The following is a 21,263-nucleotide window of genomic DNA, read 5'->3' on the forward strand; positions in this document are numbered from 1 at the left end:
AAAACCAATTAATATTAGCGAACATTCAAAAGATAAACAATGTGTTGGATCCTATATTGCTAACTCTGTGCAAGCAGGCATTATTAGTAAAAATCTTAAAATGCGCATCAATATAATTATGACTGGATTGTAAAACGTGGGATTCTCAAATGCTGCAAAAATTGTATATTTTTTTCAGTTTTTCTCTACAAAGATGAAACAAAATATGACTCAGAATAAAATGCAAGAACATTTAAAACTACACCTGATTTGCCGAGAATTCAGATTAGAACTAAAATCTATTATCAATTGTATATCTTAACTGATCGCATTGTGGCACTATATCAAGTGGTAATTGGTCTGGTTGAGGGACTGCAGTATATATTAACTATATTTATGTTTCAAGATAACAATATGTGATACAATACATATATATTCAGATAACAAAAAGTAAATCAAATTAGACTGAAAATACTGGGGTATATTCTGCTCTTTAAAGAGAACATTTTTATTCGAAATGTTATTGGTTGTTAATCAAAATGGCAACCAGTAGGCGTTTTCCTTTTGTTAGATTCATGAAATAAGAATTTGAGTCTTTTAATGACAAGAAGCTGGTCAATCTCAGTGGACCTATAATTATACTAGTTTCATATTTATCAAGTAGCTAATTAGCTGCTTAACTGGTCTCAGTCCCAAACGTCATTAATCCACCATGTAGTGGCAGCCGCATGCAAAACTGAAGCACTTACAAACATTAGGTTGAAATGTTTGGAGAGCTGGATTTAAAGTCCATGCTGTAAAAGGTGCAGGTAGATGATATCATGGAGATGCTATCATCTGTGCACTGAAGAATGAATGATGTTTCATTATTGGCAAATTAATCACTTGCCTGGGTATGAAGGCAATATATGGATTTAGATTTACATTGTTTTCAGAGAAACTTACTTCAATAAACACTGTACATTTTATATTTCTTTCTTCCTAAATGCCATTTTAAAATGTTGGAGCTCCCGTCATGTGCAGAAATTAAAATGATATTTCATCAATTCTATGACATGATGGCAACGCTAGTGGGCAAAAATCTAGCAGATGGATTGCAATGTGGAAAAATGTGAGCTTATTTACTCTGGTAGGAAAAACAGCAATGGAGAGTGTTTCTTAAATTGCGAGAGGCTGAGAAATACAACCTCAAAGAGACTTGAGTGTCCTTGTTCATTAGTCACTGAAAGCTAACATGCATGTCCAGCAAGCAACTAAGAAGGCCAATTGTATGCTGGCCTTCATTACAAGAAGATTTGGGTACAGGAGTAAAGATGTCTTACTGTAATTATATAGAGCCTTGGTGAAACCACACCTGGAGTATTGGGTGTAATTTTGATTTCCTTACCTAACAAAGATATACTTGCCAGACATGGAGTGCAACAAAAACTAATTCCTGGGATGGAAGGATTGTTCTATGAGGAAAGATGGGCCTTTATTCTCTGGACTTTAGAAGAATTAGAGGTGATTTAATTCAAAACATACAAAATTATTACAGCGGTTGGCACGATAGATGTAGGAAGGATGTTTCCCTTGGTTAGGGGTGATCTAGAACCAGGGGGTACAGTCTCCGAATAAGAGGCAGGTTATTTAGGATTGAGAGGAGGAGGTACTTCTTCACTCAGGGAATGGTGAATCTTTAGAATTCTCTGCCCCAGAGGGCTGAGAGGGTCAGTCACTGAGTATGTTCAATAAGATCGATAGAATTATACATGTTAAAAACATCAATGCTCCCATGGTGAGAGTACGGACAAACGACACCAGCTCCCAGTACTTCTAGCTGCACAGGGGGACCAAGCAGGGATGCCCGTTGTTCCCGCTGCTGTTCGCCCCAGCGATCCAATCACTAGCGATCGCTCTCAGACAGCAAAGAACTGGAGGGGGATCCAAAGGGGAGGCAGAGAGCACAGAGTCTCGCTCGATGCGGATGACATACTCCTCTACACCTCGGACCCACAAAGCAGCATGGACGGAATCATCACTCTCCTGAAAGCGTTTGGTGCCTTCTCGGGCTACAAACTCAACTTGAGCAAAAGCAAGATCTTCCTAGTGAACCCGCAAGGGGGAGGGGCAGCACTGGTGGGACTGCCGTTTAAACAAGCCCGACACAGATTTCGCTACCTGGGGCTCCAAATCACTCATGACTGGACGGGGGTTCACGCGTGGAACCTGGCCAGCCTGACACGGGAAGTTAAAAAGGACCTGCAGAGATGGAACACACTCCCACTCTCCGTCGCGGGGAGAGTGCAGACAATCAAAATGAACGTGCTTCCTACTTAGAAATAATCCTGCAGAAAACAAAGTCCAGCGGGGGGAGGGGGGGGGGGGGGGGGGGGGGGGGGGGGGGGGGGGGGGGGGGGGGGCTAGCCCTCCCAAACCTACAGTACTACCACTGGGGAGCGGCAGCAGAGAGAATAATGGGATGGATTAAGGAGCCAGAAGCCGAGTGGGTGCGCGCGGAGGAGGCCTCCTGAAGAGGGAACTCGCTCCGGGTCCTCGCCACGGCGGCACTCCCATCCCCACCCAATATGCATCCCAGTGGTGGTAGCCACCCTCCAGACCTGGAAGCAGCTACTGCAACAATTCGGCCTGACCCCATCTGAGATAACCACAGGTTCGCGTCATCACTCACGGACGCCAGCGTTGAACGGTGGAGACAGGACGGGGAGACACTGACAGTCAGGGACATATACACCGACAGCAGGTTCACAACACTGGATGAACTGACAGAGATATTCAAGCTAGCTAAAAGCAACAAACAGATACCTGCAGCTTATAAGCATCCTGAGGAAGGAGACAAGGACGTACCCCGACCACCGCAACAGACGCTACTGAAGAACTACTGCACGCAGACATTCTAGGTAGAGGAAACTCTAGCGACATGTACGAACGACTGATAGAGACGACTGACACTATATTGGACACTTGGAGGAGGAAATGGGAGGAAGACCTGGGCTCAAAATGGGGTGGAGACTCTAGAGCGAAGCACTACATAGGGTCAACTCCACCTCCACGTGCGCAAGACTCAACCTAACACAACTAAAAGTGGTACATAGAGCCCACTTAACAAGAACCCGAATAAGTAGGTTCTTTCCGGAGGTGGAGGACAGATGTGAATGGTGCCAAGGAGGCCCGGCCAACCACGCCCACATGTTCTGGTCTTGCCCCAGACTTGCTGGGTACTGGACAGCCTTCTTCGAGGCAATGTCCAAAGTGGTGGGGATGAGGGTGGAGCCATGCCCGAAAGTGGCGGTCTTTGGGGTATCAGATCAGCCAGATTTCTTCATGGGGAGGAGGGCGGACGCCCTTGCCTTTGCCTCCCTGATCACCCGCTGAAGAATCCTGTTCGGCTGGCGGTCAGCAGCACCACCCAAAGCTGCAGACTGGCTGTCCGACCTCTCGGAATCTCTCCAAATGGAGAAAATCAAATTTGCCATCCGAGGGTTAGAAGATTGCTTCCTCAAAACATGGGAGCCATTCACCTGACTGTTCTGGGACCTGTTTGTGGCCGACAAACAAACAAATAAACAAGTAGCCAAGATCCAGGGGAAAGTAGCCAAGGCACGACAGAAGAGAGGGAAGGGATGGAGGGAGGAAGAACGAAGGAAGGAGAACAACAGAGGGAGGCCAGAAGGGAGGAAAGAGGAGGGAACACAAACAGGAAACAACAACGACCACAACAAGCGCAGCAAACGAAAGAGGAAGAAGTAACGACAGCTGGCCGAAGCTGAGGCAAATGGCCAAAAACAAAAAAGAAAACTGACCAAGAGATGCATGTGGCATCAGGGGCACCACCCTGCGGTGCCCCTTCCACCCGCTTTTGTTTTACTTGTTTTGTATATAAAAAAGAAGAGAAGAGGGGAGGGGGAGAAAGCACCCCCCCCCCCCCCCCCAACGCCCCACTACTGGCATCTGACATTTTTCTTGCTTCTTTGTATATACACTTCCTCTGGGGTTTTTTAACTCCCTTTGTTTTCGTTATTTTTTAAAATCTCTTTTTGGTTTCTCTATACATTTGCAAGTATACCATGTATAAAACCCAAAAAAAGCATTTCAACGAGGAGCTGTTTAGCTCACAGGGCTAAATCGCTGGCTTTGAAAGCAGACCAAGGCAAGCCAGCAGCACGGTTCAATTCCTGTACCAGCCTTCCCGAACAGGTGCCGGAATGTGGTGACTAGGGGCTTTTCACAGTAACTTCATTTGAAGCCTACTTGTGACAATAAGCGATTTTCATTTCATAAAAACATTTTTAAAAATACATATTAAAAACATCACACAACACAGGAATGGTGCAGGAAAACGGGGTGGGATTCCCCACCGGCGGGATGCTCCGTGTTGCCAGCACCCGAGGGTTTCCCGATGGCGTGGGGCTGCCCCACAATGGGAAACGCCATTGACCGGCCGGTGTAACGGAGAATCCTGCCGGCGGGTCGAGGCAAAAATGTGGCGCGGCGGGGCGGAGAATCTAGCCCCAGGTGTTGAAGTAGAATGGCTTGAAGGGCTGAATGGCTCCTGCTCCTATTTCTTATGGTCTTATGTTAAATCTTGCATGTACCTCAACAATTTTTTAATTGATATTCATAAAGTACATTATGGGTGCAATTATCATAGTCATAGAATTTACAGTGCAGAAGGAGGCCATTCGGCCCATCGAGTCTGCACCGGCTCTTGGAAAGAGCACCCTACCCAAGGTCAACACCTCCACCCTATCCCCATAACCCAGTAACCCCACCCAACACCAAGGGCAATTTTGGACACTAAGGGCAATTTATCATGGCCAATCCACCTAACCTGCACATCTTTGGACTGTGGGAGGAAACCGGAGCACCCGGAGGAAACCCACGCACACACGGGGAGGATGTGAAGACTCCGCACAGACAGTGACCCAAGCAGGAATCGAACCTGGGACCCTGGAGCTGTGAAGCGATTGTGCTATCCACAATACTACCGTGCTGCTCAAGTGAGAGCACAACGCGGCCAGAGAATCCTGGAAGAGGCCTGCAGCGAGCCTCCCGACAGCCTCCCCGCCTCGCGGGATTCACCAAAGTCTCACGAGACGTTGAAGTCGGAACTCCTCCCCAAATGGACGTGACCAAACATCGCTCCTGAAAGTAGGTTGTAAATCTACTTACAGCCTACCTGCCCGGGATCCACCGGCCTCTGTCAATACTCTAGCCTCCCCAGGGAGGCTGCAGCCAGGCGTCAAACGTGGACTAGATGGACGGCACCTGGGGGGTCTCCCGGGCCTTCGGAGACTGCTGGGTGGTCAGGGTAAGCGCAGGGTGGCCCACTGGCCCTTCCGCTGGCACTTTGGAATTGCCCAGCTGGTATCTTGGCACTGCCACCCTGGAAATTCCAAGGTGCCCGGATGATACTGCCAAGCTGGGACAACTGCCTGAGTGCCAAGGTGGCAGTGCAAGCGTGCCCGAATGCCAGGGGGCAAGGGAAGCCATGCCCATGAAATGAGGGTTGGGGGGTGTTAAGGGTCGTGCAGTGCAGGGCAGGTAAGTAAGGGCCTCCGGAAGATTGTGGGGGTGATGGGTGGGGGTCCTGGAAGGGATGGGATGCTGTAAGGGGGCTTGGGGGGGCCTGAAGAGAGGGGACCCCCAGGGACCCCATAGCGGGCTGTCCTCACTTGTGGGATGTTGGGTAGTGTCCATGTGTGTGGGAGGTGACATTGCCCATGGGTGGGGGGTGACCCACAAGCTCACTTAGAGATCGGGGCACCCTTTCAAAATGGCGGTCCAATCTCTGAGTTCAGCTCCCCAGTGCTAAAAGAAATTAAGTGTGGGCTAAACTGCCCAGGGCCCAAAGAAGTGACAAAGTGTCATTGGATATGGGTGGGAAACCCGTTGGCAGAGCCAGTGGAAAACCCTCTGAAAAACCCACCACAAATTAACTTTGAATTTTGGGGGGAGAATCGCGGCCAATATGTTTAATTTAACAAAAGTAAATACAAGTTCGAAACTAAGACTTTTTTGGTTGTAACTGAGAATAATTCAGTTTGAAAGGAAAGAAATGTGTCATTACTGATTTAATAAACTATTTCTCATAACATTTCTAAAGCGCCTTGTCTGCTAATAATATACAGGATAGTGAGTATACATGTTTGCTAATATGTTTCAATATTTGCACCAGGATTGCAATTCCACTTTTTTGTCCTAACCCCATATATCTTTTTTTTTAATAAACAATTTTATTGAGGTAGTTTTTGGCTTTGTAAACAGTTACAGACATCAACAGAAAGAAAGCAAAAAAGGCAAAAATGTGCAAACATCCACGTACATTCAATACTTCAATCATAAAATACTGCAGAAGCCCGCTCCTCTCCCACCGGTACTACCCGCCAATTTATCCCTCCTACTCTACTCTACCCCCTCCCCCCCCCCCCCCCCCCCCCCCCCCCCCACACCCCGCTGATGCTCACTCTCCCGCAAAGAAGTCAATAAATGGTTGCCACTTCCGGGCGAACCCCTGTACAAATCCCCTCAAGGCGAACTTAATTTTTTCCATACCCAGGAAACTCGACATGTCCGCAAGCCACGCCAATAGTATTCATCGCCGGGCTATCAGGGAAGCAAAGGCCAAAACATCGGCCTCTTTCTCCCCCTGGACTCCCAGGTCTTCCGAAACCCCAAAAATTGCCACCCCTGGACCCATCGCCACCCTTGTTTTTAGAACCCGGGACATGACGCCCGCAAATCCCTCCCAGTACCCCCTAAGCTTAGGGCATGCCCAAAACATGTGAACGTGGTTCGCTGGTCCTCCCGCGCACCTAGAGCATTTGTCCTCTATCCCAAAGAATTTGCTCATCCGAGCCACCGTCATGTGGGCCCGGTGAATGACCTTAAATTGAATCAGCCCGAGCCTGGCACATGTCGCGGTCGAATTTACCCTACTCAGGGCCTCTGCCCACAGCCCGTCCTCCATTTCCCCGCCTAGCTCCTCCTCCCATTTAAGTTTCAGTTCTTCCGTCTGGGACCCTTCCTCCCTCATGAGAACCTTATAAATATCAGAGACTCTACCCTCCCTTTCTTCCCCCCTAGAGACTATTCTGTCTTGGATCCCCATTGGTGGGAGGCGTGGGAAAGATGGGACCTGTCTACGAACAAAGTCCCGCAACTGTAGGTGCCTAAAATAATATCCCCTTACCAGCCCAAATTTCTCCTCCAAGCTCCACAAACTGGCAAAGCTCCCTTCCAGGAACATATCACCCACCCTTCCCACCCCCGCCCGCCGCCATACTCGAAACCCCCCATCCATACTCCCGGGGGCAAACCGATGGTTGTCGCAGATTGGCGCCCAGACAGACGCCCCCATCTCCCCTACATGCCTCCTCCACTGGCCCCATATCCACAGGGTCGCCACCACTACCGGGCTGGTGGAGTACCTGGCCGGCGGCAGCGGTAGAGGAGCCGTGACCAGGGCTGCCAAGCTGGAGCCCCTGCACGAAGCCGCCTCCACCCGCTCCCAGATAGACCCCGTACCCACCATCCACTTCCTTATCATAGCGATGTTGGCCGCCCAGTAATAATTAATCAGACTCGGCAAAGCCAGCCCTCCCTCGCTGCGGTTCCTCTCCAACATCGCCTTCTTCACCCGCGGGGATTTTCCCGCCCAGAAAAAGCTCATGATCATCCTGTTAACTCTTTTGAAGAAGGGCTGTGGGATAAAGATCGGGAGGCACTGAAAAACAAACAGAAATCTAGGGAGGATTGTCATCTTTACAGTCTGCACCCTCCCTGCCAGCGACAGCGGGAGTGCATCCCATCTCCGAAACTCTCCCTTCATTTGCTCCACCACCCTGGCCAAATTTAACTTGTGCAGCCTGCCCCAGTCTTGCGCCACCTGGATTCCCAAATACCGGAAATTTTCCTCAACCAGCCTAAACGGTAGCCCTCTCAATCTGTTCTCCTGGCCCCTTGCCTGTACCACAAACATTTCACTCTTGGCCGTATTTAATTTGTGTCCTGAAAACTGGCCGAACTTCCTCAACATTCCCAGTATACTTCCCATCCCGGCCACTGGGTCCGACACGTACAGGAGCAGGTCGTCTGCGTAAAGAGAGACCCTATGTTCTACCCCGCCCCTCACCATCCCTCTGCGGCTCTCAGTGCAATCGCCAGCGGCTCTATGGTCAGCGCAAACAGCAGCGGGGAGAGCGGGCAGCCCTGTCTGGTCCCTCGGTACAGCCTAAAGTACTCCGACACTTCTCTGTTAGTCCTGACGCTGGCCTTCGGGGCCTGATATAATAATTTGATCCAATCCACCAGTCCCTCCCCGAACCCAAACCGTCCGAGCACCTCCCATAGATAGTCCCACTCCACCAGGTCAAAGGCCTTCTCGGCGTCCATCGCCACCAGTACCTCCACCACCCTGCTCACCGGGGGCATCATTATCACATTAAGTAATCTTCTCAGGTTGGCCGGCAGCTGCCTACCTTTCACGAACCCAGTTTGGTCCTCCTTAGCCTGGTCTGGTCAGACACTTTCAGATGTGTCTCCTGCTACATAATTACGTCCGCCCTCAGAGCCCGCAAGTGCGCGAACACCCGCGCCCTCTTAACCGGCCCATTCAGTCCCCTGACGTTCCAGGTGATCAGCCTGGTCGGGGGGGCACAAGCCCCCCCCCCCTCCTCCCCCCCCCCCTCCCCCCCTCTCCCCCCCCCCCCCCCCCCCCCCCCTCCCCCACGCTGGTCAGCCATAGCCTTTCTCGGGCTGGCCCCCGGCCCGTGCGTCGCGCCATTCCTGGCCCGCCTGTTGGCTGCCACCACCCTCGACCTCCTTTCCAGTGTCTATTTCAAGTCCCTCCCACGTCAGCATAACAACCCCCCCCCCCCCCCCCCCATAACAACATCCCGCGATACCCCCATCCCTGCCATCCACTGGCTGTGATCTCCCCCCCACCCCCCACCTGACTCCCTTGACTAGCTAATCTGCTAGCCCGGTGACTCAACACTCCGGTGCCTTCCTGTCTCATTCCCATTGTTTCCCTGTCCTCCTCCCCACTCCCCGGTGCCCCATCCCCCTCTCCAACCCACTGGAGCAAACTCACTGGCACAGGAAGGCATGGACATCAAAAAAACAAAAAAAAAAACCCAACCCTCGTCCTTGGCCCCCCTTGCTGACCGGCCCCCCTTCGTTACCGTGCCGGCTCCAGTGTCCTCCGCGAGCCGCACAAAAAGTACAAATCCGCCTAAAAAGGAAAAAACAGAAAAAAGAGGAAAAAACAAAAACATAAGAGAAAAAAAACCAAAAAAAAAACCAGTGTCCACGAACAAAGGAAAGAGTCCCAAATGTTCCGTTTGGCACCTTCGACCCAGCAAACCGTTGAGCAGCAGTCCAGGCCCATGCGGCGTACCTTCCTACGGTAGTCCTCGGGCCCTAATTCGCGTCCGTGGGGCCTCTTTTCGGGACCAGCCCCTGATCCCTCGCAAAATCCATCGCTTCTTCAGGCTCGGAGAAGTAGTGGTGTTGACCCTGGTGCGTGACCCATAAACGAGCCGGGAACAGCAGACCAAACTTCACGTGCTTCTTGAACAGCACCTCCTTGACATTTTTAAAGGCTGCTCGCAGCCGAGCCACCTCCTGGCTTAGGTCCTGGTAAATGCGGAGGACATTGTTGTTCCAGGCGCTGCTCCTGCCGCTCTTCGCCCACCGCAGCACCCGCTCCTTGTCCACAAACCTGTGGAACCTAATCACCATCGCCCGGCCGCCCCTGCCTCGCCTGCAATCTGTACGGCCCCTCCAGCTCCGGCGGTCGCGGAAAGGCTTCGGCCCCCATCAGCTGCATCAACAGGTTTGCTACAAACGCAGCTGCATCAGCTCCCTCAGCCCCCTCCGGGAGGCCGACCATCATCAGGTTGTTTCTGCGGGCTCTATTCTCCAGCTCCTCCACTCTGTCCAGCAGTCTTCTCTGCCGCTCTTTCAGCCCGTCAACCTCTAGCGCCGCAACCGTCTGAGCATCCGCCTGCTCCTCCACCGCCTCTCCCAGCTCCTTAACTTTAACATCTTGCGCATACAGCCTCTGGTTCAGCTGATCCACCGCTTTCTGGATTGGGTCCAAGCTGTCCCGCTTCAGCGCTTCAAAACTGGACTTCATTACCTGGAGCATGTTATCCAGCGCCTGCTGGATTGCTGAGTCCGGGGTCCGTGTGTCCGCCATCTTAGGTTCCAGGTAAGTTTCTTCAGCTCCTTGCCTCTGTCCCTTTTTCTCTCTTTTCTTCTGCCTCCTGGACTCCCGCTGTTCCCTGTGGCGCAGCCCGCTCCTCAGCACTTTCGCTGCCGCATTCCTTCAGGTCCGTGGTCCCGTTATCGCGGGGAATCAGCCCCTAAACGCCCGCCGGAGTGAGAGCCCGCCGAATGTGCGGCTCACTCGGACATCGCCGCCACCGGAAGACCCTAACCCCATGTATCTTAATATCTTCAGTGTTTATCCCAGTCTTGCGTGTATTCAATAACTGAACATTAACAGCCCTTAGGGGTAGATAATTACAAAGGCATATGACCTTCAGTGTGGTAACATTTATTTTATTCATTCAGAGGATACAGGTGTCGCTGGCTAGGCTAGCATTTATGCCCATCCCTAATTGCCCTTGTTCTGAGTAGTTCTAAATGACTGATCTGTTGTACAGAAACACTAACCCTTAGTTCTAGACTTTCTAGCCAAGGAAATAGCCTGCCACCATCTATTTTGTCAAGCCACCTAAGATTTCACTGCGGTAATAATTTCCCTTGGGCAGTGGCACAAAAGAAGCCACCGATCCACCCCATGCAGTGCCTGATATTTCACTCCATTGACTGCAGAGGAACTGAATATCCGACACTGCTGTTAACAGGTAGCTGATTAGACACCATCTGTTTCGTGCTGTTGCCTCTGAAAATTTTTTGCAGCTTTATGTTTCAATGAGATCACCTCCCATTCTCCTAAACTCCAGGGAGTATAGGCCCAATCTACTCAATCTCTCTTCACAGAGCAGCCCTCTTATCTCAGGAAGTATCGAGTTGGACAGTTATTAATAAATTTAATTATTTTCCAACTCATACATAGAAATTAGTGAATTTATATGATTTACATGAATTGCAAGAATTTACATTGGTAGAAAATATATATCTGGCAAAAGTTGGGTCAATATGGGGCTGAAGCCAAATTAATCAGTTTCCACTTCAATCTGTCACTGATTATTTTTCAGCAGCAACTACTCACTGTCATCACTGTTTGGAGCACTTTAGTATGGTCACATTCATCATTCTGTTTATTACCATATCAGTTAATTTATCGCTACTTTTATTTAAGATTCATGGCCCTGTTGCAATCCTATTGCCAAGTGCCACCACAGTCTAGCTCAGTCACAGGAGGACCTATTCCTTGTCCCGTTCCCAAATTCTACAAACCTGGATGTTCTGCACCTGTTTGTGCTGGGGGTGGGGTTCAAAGATGGGAGCAGAAAATATCATGAGAACTTCCAAATTGCGTTTACGTTAATGTAAACATTTGAGGCGATTGTCCCCTCCCCTGCTGGTCACGGCTGTGTTTCCCGATATTTAACATTGGGACTATCATCTGAATATATCAATATATAATTACCAGGCCCCTACATGTGAGTCAAACCCCCTCCCCGTGCCCCAACCCCCTCCCCAGCCTCGCTCAGAAAATACATCCACGACGGTGTGAGGGCAGAATGGTGTGAATCACAACGGGTCTCTCCCTGGTGGTAGCATAATGGTTATGTTACTGGACTAGTATTCCTACCACCAGTTCACATCCCACCCCAGGAGCTGAAGAATTTAAGTTTGTTACGGATCCAGAACAGAACCCCAAATTTTGGGTTAGGATTACGGAGTAGGACCCAACTAATTGCATTTGGTAAATCTGTGAAGAAATGTTACTGCGCCACAGGAGTGATACCACTGACGAGTAGACAGCTTTCATGTTAAAACAAACTACACCTGGTGGGTCGACCTCCCTGAATGGCTCAGGTGAGTGCAGGAGAAGGTCATGCCTGGGTACTGCCCTCTGGTACTGCTCCCTGGCGCTACCACCTCCCCCCCCCCCCCCCCCCCCCTCCCACCACCGGAGGTCAGTGCCCGAGCAGTGCTGAAGAGGGGTGGGGGCAGGAGTGAGGTGATTCCAGGATGAACTCTCTCTGTGGTCAGTTCCACGAATGTCTATGTTGCTCACAGGATGAGCATATTAGAGATTGTTCCACCAATGATATATCATGGGACCCTCCTTTGATTTTTTTTCCCCAATCATGACTATACGACAGAGAAAGCCACCATTACTGTTGATGGCTCCAATGCCACTTTTCCCACCGGTAAAACCTCACCCACAGTCTCGCTGATCGGAAGAACCACCAAGAATGAGTCAGTATTGTAGCCAAACTTTGGAGAATGATTTCCCTTTTCATTAGTGGGTTATTCTGAAGCTGCTACTATTGAAAATTCTCTTGCTTTCAGGAAGCAATTGCAAACAGCAGCCGAATATTAGTCTAAACTCAATAAACAGCCTCAAGACATTGCAGTCGACCTGTTGAGCAGCACATCACCAATGCATGAGATATAGTACTCTCAGTCAAAATTATTTGGATGGTGGATTGTTTATTCATAAATCAAATAAAACAAGAATAAAGTTGCAGCTTACCTGTATAATGACAGCTATGCAACACAAACCCAACATGGCTTGACAAGGGGCAGATTTGCCTGATTAAAGGTCTTATGTTTTTTGAGCTGAGAAATGTTGCACATGGAGGCTTCCAAAAAGTTTTTTTTACGGCATTTTGACCAAAAAGCTTAAGCGGAAAGAAAGATTCTGGGAAAGGCTCAGAAACTTAATGAAGGTTAGGAAATAGCAGACAGATGTTAGAAAATTATGTCTGTGCTGATTATGGGAGGGGAAGAGTGCTGAGTCGAGTACCCCATGGATCGGTGATGGTGTCGCTTGCTGTTTTTAAACATACGTTACTAATCTGAATTTAAAACTCAGCAGGAACTGTTCAAATGCACAGATGTTACAAAACTAGAAGCTGCAGTTGGAAAACCTATGGACTGAATTCAGGGTAGTGGGGATTGTAGCATAATGGTTATGTTACTGTACTAGTATTCCAATTTCTGTCTTCTTTGAGTCTGAATTCCTTCTTTTCTTTGACGGCACTTTCTGTACTTTCATTTCAGCACCAAGTTCCATTTCCAGCCTTTCTCCTCCCTGATCACCTTTCACATTCTTCTTTACCAGTTTTCCTAATCCGGTCTGCCACCGAGTTCCACAGGTCTTCCACGATGTCCGTTATAGTTTCTTTTATTTCCCTTAGCTGTCTCTCCATCTGCTGTTTGAATTCCCCATTCACTTGTGGACCTTTGAGCTTCCACCATTTGATGCTCCATCAACCACTTGTTTTCTACTGTTTCTTTGCAACCAGCTCCAACATCAACACTCTATGTTGGCTGGTCAATTCCTCACTTGGGAAGCCCTTGCGTTATTTGTTTTCTTTGCATGTTTTTTTAACCACGATGTAGTCCCATTTCTACCACCGCCGCTGTAGCTTATAAGACAGTTTCTGTGTTTTTGGTACCGGTTATTTGGCATTGTCACTTGGTCTGACACGGTAAAATCTAGGATGTTGGAATCGTCTTCATGTGTTTGTCCAAACGTGTCCAGCAAGGATGACAATGTGTTCATTGGTATCACCTGCTACCTCTAACCTGTCACTGCTTGGTATTATTTAATAATAATAATAATAATAATCTTTATTTGTCACACGTAGGCTTACATTAATAATGCAATGAAGTTACTGTGAAAATCCCATTGTCGCCACACACCAGCGCCAGTTTGGGTAAACTGAGGGAGAATTCAGAATGTCCAATTTGCCTAACAAGCACGTCTTTCGGGACTTGTGGAAGGAAACCGGAGCACCTGGAGGAAATTCAGACATAGGGAGAACTTGCAGACTCCACACAGACAGTGACCTCAGCCGGGAATCTAACTCGGGTCCCTGGCGCTGTGAAGCAGTAGTGCTAACCACTCTGCCACTCTGCCACCCGTTGAATTATGCTGTCCATCTGTTCCCAGGATTCTCTTTCATCTCTGGTCCGCACCCGTTCTGTGGTGAATAATAACTCATTGTGTTCCACATTTCCCTCCTGATTTCTTCACTTTGACGATTCTGGCATTGATTGTGTCCGCTGCCAGCACCTTGTCCTTCATTTCCTCACAGTACTATTCTGACACCATTTATTTTCCCATCCTGCTCATGGCAGTGAAGTTTTTATATCTACTACCAGCTTCTCTTGCTTTTCTGCTCTTCCACTTTGTTTCCATTTTGTGGATGCTCCATTGCTATGGAATATACCTAAGGCTGCGAAAGGCAGATTATTGGTCCCTCAGAAAGTCACGGCAGAGGGAAAGAGGGTAAGAAAGTGGAGTTGAGGCTGAAGATTAGTCAGGATTGCATTGAATGGTGGAGCAGGCTGGAGGGGCCATATGGTTCCCTCTGGTCATTTATCTTATGTTGTCCTGACCCACAGCAAGGTGGTTAGTTGTGCAACTGTCCTCTGAAATAACTGAGAAAGTCACTGAGTTGGATTTAAGAAGCTAGCTCACTCATACCTTTTCAATGACAATTAGAGAAGGGCAATAAATGCTGGCCTTACCTGCAATGCTCACGTCCCATGGGATCATGGCAGATCTGTATGATAACTTAATTTACGTGCCTTGGCTCCACTTCTCGTCATACTCATGACTAGCTATAATCAATCAATCTCAGATTGAAAATTATGTGAGCTAGCATCCACTGTTTTTTACATAGCTAGATCTTGACTAAGAGTCGAGAAAGAAAGCATTTGTATTTATGTAACACCTCATCACATCTCTCATAAATGTCCCACGGCATGTTACGGGCAATAATTCACATTTGCAATGCAGATACTGTTAAATATTCAAACATGTCATTTTAGATGTGGTAAAGTCCCCCAAACACCTGTCAAATCAATGTCCAATCTGTTTTCATAGAATTTACAGTTCAGAAGGAGGCCATTCGGCCCATCGAGTCTGCAGTTGAGTTTTGTTGGCTTAGTTTGAAAGGGGAAGGATGGTCAACATATGAGGAGAATTCACACTCTTCTTTGAAGAGGGTGAACTACTTGTGACAATAAGCAATTTTCATTTCATGATCTTAACAACCAGAAAATATAGAGGGTCCAAATGAAAATGCCTCTGAAAATGCAGCTGTTAGAACCCTGCATGGGACTCATCCAGCTGGGGTTAATTGCTTCCTAGTGCTGATTGGACTGTGAGGTAACCAGCACTAATATCACAAGGAGTGAGGACCCTGAGATGTGTAACCGGGTCCTGTGTAAATACTGCTGCTGTGCTGAATAAATGTCTTTCTCATGAACTCTTCGGACTCCCCTTTGCTCTTTACTTCAGCAGCGATCCTCACAATCCTGAATGGCCAGGCCAAATATTGCACGCAAATAGGTTAATAGGGTTTGGATCCACAAATTTCTGGTTCTGAATCAACTAACTGAGGCAAGCTGGTATTGGAGCTTCAGTACACTTAATCAATAAACAACAATGCAAATAGGATAGAAGAAAAACTGTAGATCCTGAAAACTTGACATAAAGTTAGAAAATGCAGGAAATACACTTCAGATCACTTAGCATCTGTAAAGAGAAAAGATGGCTCTTAACAGAGCTGTACGCACACAAAATAACCTTGTTTTCTCTTTATTCATGCTGATTTACCGGCAGTGTATTTCCAGCAATGTTTGGTCTTATTTAACAAATAAAATGCTGGCTGACATGGTCAGAACCATAAACTACAAGATACAGAAAGTCCTGCTTCAACTGTATAATTCTCTGGTTATATCAGATCTAGAATAAGAGTTCAAAGTGACAGACATTCAAGTCCTCATTTGATTTGTAGTATCAGACAAGTGAGTCATGAAGAAGGACTAAAGAGATTGTTTTTTCCAACTTCCAGTTTCAAGTGAGACAATTGAGCTGTAACAGTATAAGAGTATATAAAATACAAAAGGATACAGAGCACAACTTTAACTGAAACCGGGAGTTAGGTGAGGGAAAACCAGGGAAAAGGTGATTTTTGATGCAAGGAAATTCTTCATCACACACGGCAACACTTAAAACAAACTTCTCACTCAAATAGTGAGGCAAAACTTTGAAATTATTTAACAGCCAATACAGAAAAAGTGAGTTTGTCAGAATCGATTAACTGGGTTTGACCAAGTGGCCATTCTTATCTGTATTTTGCTATCTTGCTTCAGTTTAAATGAAAATTAAAATTACCAGTGTGCGATTGAAGGAGAAGGTGTCACAAATTGAAAATAATCTTGGGCGCGATTGAGTGGACTTAAAGCTAAGTCCTCTTTCAGCCATGTTTGGTGGGGTGTTTCTCGGAGGCTGCAGTGCTGGGAATCACCCTGATATTCCAAGGCACTTTGATGTTTTTATTTGGCCTTGGAGAGTTTCTCGCCGCTGACGCCACACTTGGAGAGATTTCCTGCTGGTGAGCTGATCTCACCAACAGTAATGGCTGCTCGCCCAGCAAGTGAACGATCCAGATTGGGCAGAGCGAGTCAGGCCACTCACGATTGGCCCAGCGCGGAGCTCTCGCGCGATTGACCCGTTGCGCATGGGCCGTGCCGTTTCAACTAAGTCGCTGAATTGTGCCCTAAGTGCCATTTTGGGTAGGTTTGACGGCGTGATTCACATCGGCCCTTTTGATGAGATCCAGATCGGTATTCACCCATACCTAGTCATTTTCTTTGAAGATTGGGGAGCTTCTCACCGGTAAGTCCCACACTTAGGGAACTATGTTCCATAGCGAACGCGTTTAGCCGTGTTTTTCTGCAACTCGCAGCAATGAGAAATACAATGATATCTAACATGACTCTGGTTAGCAAGGAATGTGGGACCAAGGCCGCACTTGTTCCCTTTCCTGCACTTTTGAGCCCCGCTCGCTGAAACTCCTCAGTGCAGGGAGAGGTCAAATGGCATCCCGATCTCCCGAGCCCCCAACACGACCTCCTCACTCCTCCAAGCCCAAAAATACTGCAAGGGGGGCCCTGGGCACCCCCCACACACAAACAGGGCATCCCTTCCCAATCACCACTATGCAGAAAATGCCAGCTTGGCACCATGGCAGTGCCAGCCTGCACCCTGGCAGTGCCCCTGAACCCTGGCAGTACCCCTGACAGCACCACCTGCGCATACTGGCAGTACCAGGCTGACATCCATGTGACACTGCCAAGATTCCAGGCTTGCAGTGCCAGGATGTCTGGGAGGCACCAGCAGTGCCAGGGTGCCACCCTGCCCAGAGGGCATGCTTCTGGGGCCTCCAGCCCCTGGGGAGTGCCTTTTGTGGAGAGCAGTACTGAACGCCGCTCTTTAAGGTCTCCAAGACGAAGGGGATAGATCCCAACATCGTGTGTACCTCAGGGAACTGAATATTGGAGTGTTACTAGCTGCCTCGCTCTAACATGCAGATTTGACAAAAGGTGATCCCGCCCACAATGGGCGGGCGTCACATCTCGACGTCTCACGAGATCACGTTCGATCTTGCGAGGGGTGACGAGCCGGGTAGATCCTGGGAGCGCTGCTTTTCGGGTGCAGCGTGTCCAGTAGATCATGCCCTTAGAACTTTTTCTGTAATGTGGAACTAAACCCGATGGCAAGACCGGCTCCTCTGAGATCAAAGTGGCATTTTGAAAGGGTCCCCTGATCTCAAAGTGGGGTTGAGGTTTCCCCACACTCCCACTCATGGAAAATGCAACCCCTGCAGACATGGGCAACACCTCTGACCCTTGACTCCTGAGGGGCAACCTCCCCCCATCACTAAAAGTTAGCACGAGCTTCCAACGTTTTGCTTCCTGTCTGCTAACCAGATTTCTATCCATCTCAAGAAACTAACTGCAATCGAATGCGTTTTAACTTTACATAGTAATCTACTATGTGAGACCTTGTCTAAAGCCTTCTGAAATAAACCACATCCATTGGGTCTCCCTGGTCAACACGACTAATTACATCTTCAAAGAATTCCAGTAGATTTGTCAAGCATGATTTCCCTTTCTTAAACCCATGCTGACTTTGTCTGATTACACCACTGCTTTCCAAATGCTGTGCTATGGAATCCTGGTTAATGGACTCTAGCAACTTCCCTACTACCGATGTTAGGTTCGCTGGACTATAGTTTCCTGTTTTCTCTCTACCTCTTTTTGAAATGATGTGGAGATGCTGGCGTTGGACTGGGGTGAGCACAGTAAGACGTCTTACAACACCAGGATAAAGTCCAACATGTTTTTTTCAAACACTAGCTTTCGGAGCACTGCTCCTTCCTCAGGTGAATGAAGAGGTATGTTCCAGAAACATATATATAGACAAATTCAAAGATGCCAGATAATGCTTAGAATGCGAGCATTTGCAGGTAATTAAGTCTTTACGGATCCAGAGATGGGGTAACACCAGGTTAAAGAGGTGTGAATTGTCTCAAGCCAGGACAGTTGGTAGGATTTTGCAAGCCCAGGCCAGATGGTGGGGGGTGAATGTAATGCGACATGAATCCCAGGTCCCGGTTGAGACCGCACTCGTGTGCGGAACTTGGCTTTAGGTTTCTGCTCGGCGATTCTACGTTGTCACGCTTTCTGAAGGCCGCCTTGGAGAACGCTTACCCGGAGATCAGAGGCTGAATTCACTTGGCTGCTGAAGTGTTTCCCGACTGGAAGGGAACATTCCTGTCTGGTGATTGTCGCGCAATGTCCGTTCATTCGTTGCCGCAGCGTCTGCATGGTCTCGCCAATGTACCACGCTTCGGGACATACTTTCCTGCAGTGTATGAGGTAGACAACGTTGGCCGAGTCGCACGAGTATGTGCCGCGTACCTGGTGGGTGGTGTTTCCACGTGTAATGGTGGTATCCATGTCGATGATCTGGCACGTCTTGCAGAGATTGCCATGGCAGGGTTGTGTGGTGTTGTGGTCGCTGTTCTGAAAGTACTGGACGACGAAGGGAACTATTCCAACGCGCCACAGCAAATAAACCGCACCAACCATCATCGTCCAGTACTTTCCCGGAGTGGAGAAACTACGACATTTTCTTCGCAGCCTTCAACACATCATCGATGAGGATGAATATCTTGCCAAGGTCATCCCCACACACCCACTACTTGCCTTCAAACAATCACTCAACCTCAAACAAACCATTGTTTGCAGCAAACTACCCAACCTTCAGAACAGCGACCGCAACACCACACAACCCTGCCATGGCAATCTCTGCAAGGCATTCCAGATCATCGACGTGGGATACTGATGTGTTGGGTAAGCTGCGTGGGAGGGCGGACGCTGCCCATGTTACCAGATGGCTGATCGCTGGTCAAAGGCAGATTATCTCAAGGTAGGTCCGTCAAACTCGAGCATAACTCACTGGTACCATGATGTGTTGGGTAAGCTGGGTCTGCGAGGACTGTGTTTACTGCTGTGGTGAGAGAGACAACATTTGAAGAAATGCAATTCGATTTTATTGAACACTTAACTATAATACATACTTTAACTGTGGGTTGACAGTTTTCTGGAGACTGGCGACCTGAGGCGAACCTGACCAGACTATCTTACTACCGCATGGTGTATGTTCTAGTTGCTGCTCACGAGCTCTGACTGTCTCAGAGGCTGGATCCCGAGAGAGCGGGAAAACTAATGCCCTCTGACTTTATAGTGGTCGTGTCCTGTCTGGTGATTGGCTGCTGTGTGCAGTGTGTTCACTGGTCATCCTGTGTGTCAATCACTGCCTGTCTGCACACCATCATATACCTGGATGTATATTATGACATCTTCCCCCCTTTTTTTTGTTTTTAAATAAAATGTGTTCAGGTCAATAAATAGTGAGCGTGTGTGTACAGGAGCCTGACTATGTACACAATATGCTAACATATTTACATGGGAAGGTGTCCAGTGCAGATAGAGGGCAGATAACATATGAGAAAAAAAACAATATGTACAGATGTGTAAACGATGAGATAACAAGGTAATGCAATATTCAGTCTATAAATTCAGTATCTGTGGCGGGCGACAAATTCTGGTTGATCGTCTCAAGGGTGGGTCAGTGGCCGCCTGCACTTGAACGGGCGGAACTTCCTCCATTGGAGAGGTCGGTAGAATAACTGGCAGATCGGTGGCCTTGTGCGAGGCGGGACATCACGGTTAGGTGGCGGGCACGGAAGTCGCCATAGTGCCCGCCTATTACGCCGAAGAAAGGAGCCATCAGGCATGCGAACGAGGAACGATCTCGCGGCCACTTGCTTAACCACCACAGCTGTGGCAGACCAGCCACCTTCAGGTAGCTGAACACGAACTCGGTCAGCAGGGACCAGGTCAGGGAGATCTGTGGCGTCACGCCGACTTGCATTGGGCCCGAGACTGTTGCATCCTCTGTAGGACCGGGAAATTGTCACGGTCCGGAATGTGGATAGCCGGCACCGTCGTTCGCAGTGTACGGTTCATTAAGAGCTGCGCTGGGGACAGGCCAGTGAACAAAGGAGTTGCCCTGTAGGCTAACAGCGCCAGGTTGAAATCATAAACCGAGTCAGCAGCTTTGCACAATAGTCTTTTAACGATGTAGACCCCTTTTTCAGCCTTACTATTCGACTGGGGGTAGTGAGGGCTGGATGTGACGTGCCAAAAATTGTACAGCTGGGCACAATCTGTCCACTCCTGGCTGAAGAGGCAGGGGCCTTTGTCACTCATAACTGTGAGTGGGATTCCATGCCTGGCAAAAGTCTCCTTGCATGCCTTGATTACTGTTGCTGAGGTGAGGTCAGTCAGTTTGACCACCTCGGGGTAGTTGGAAAAGTAGTCCACTTGGAGGACATAGTCTCAGCCCTTGGCATGGAAGAGGTCAACACCAACTTTGGACCATGTGGAGGTCACAATTTCATGCAGCTGTAGAGTCTCTTTAGGCTGGGCCGGCTGGAACCTTTTGACACGTTGGGCAATTGAGGACCGTGTTGGTGATATCTTGGCTGATGCCTGGCCAATATACTGCCTCTCGGGCTCGACGGCGACACTTTTCGACCCCCAGGTGACCCTCATGGATTTGGCCGAGGACCAACTCTCGCATGCTCTGTGGGATCACAATTCTGTCAAGTTCCATTAGGATGCCGTCTACCACCGCTAGATCGTCCTTTACATTATAAAACTGGGGGCACTGCCCCTTTTGCCAACCATCCGTGAGATGGCGT

The 21,263-nt window shown here is 48.7% G+C and overlaps 1 protein-coding gene across 2 annotated transcripts in view; it reads right to left on the reverse strand.

Moving 5' to 3' along the window:
- Positions 1-21,263, reverse strand: part of LOC119976317 (endothelin-converting enzyme-like 1) — a 159,603-nt gene that overhangs the window by 120,167 nt on the left and 18,173 nt on the right. The window lies entirely within an intron of this gene.

The sequence above is a fragment of the Scyliorhinus canicula genome, chromosome 13, assembly GCF_902713615.1.
Source record: "Scyliorhinus canicula chromosome 13, sScyCan1.1, whole genome shotgun sequence".
NCBI lineage: Eukaryota > Metazoa > Chordata > Chondrichthyes > Carcharhiniformes > Scyliorhinidae > Scyliorhinus > Scyliorhinus canicula.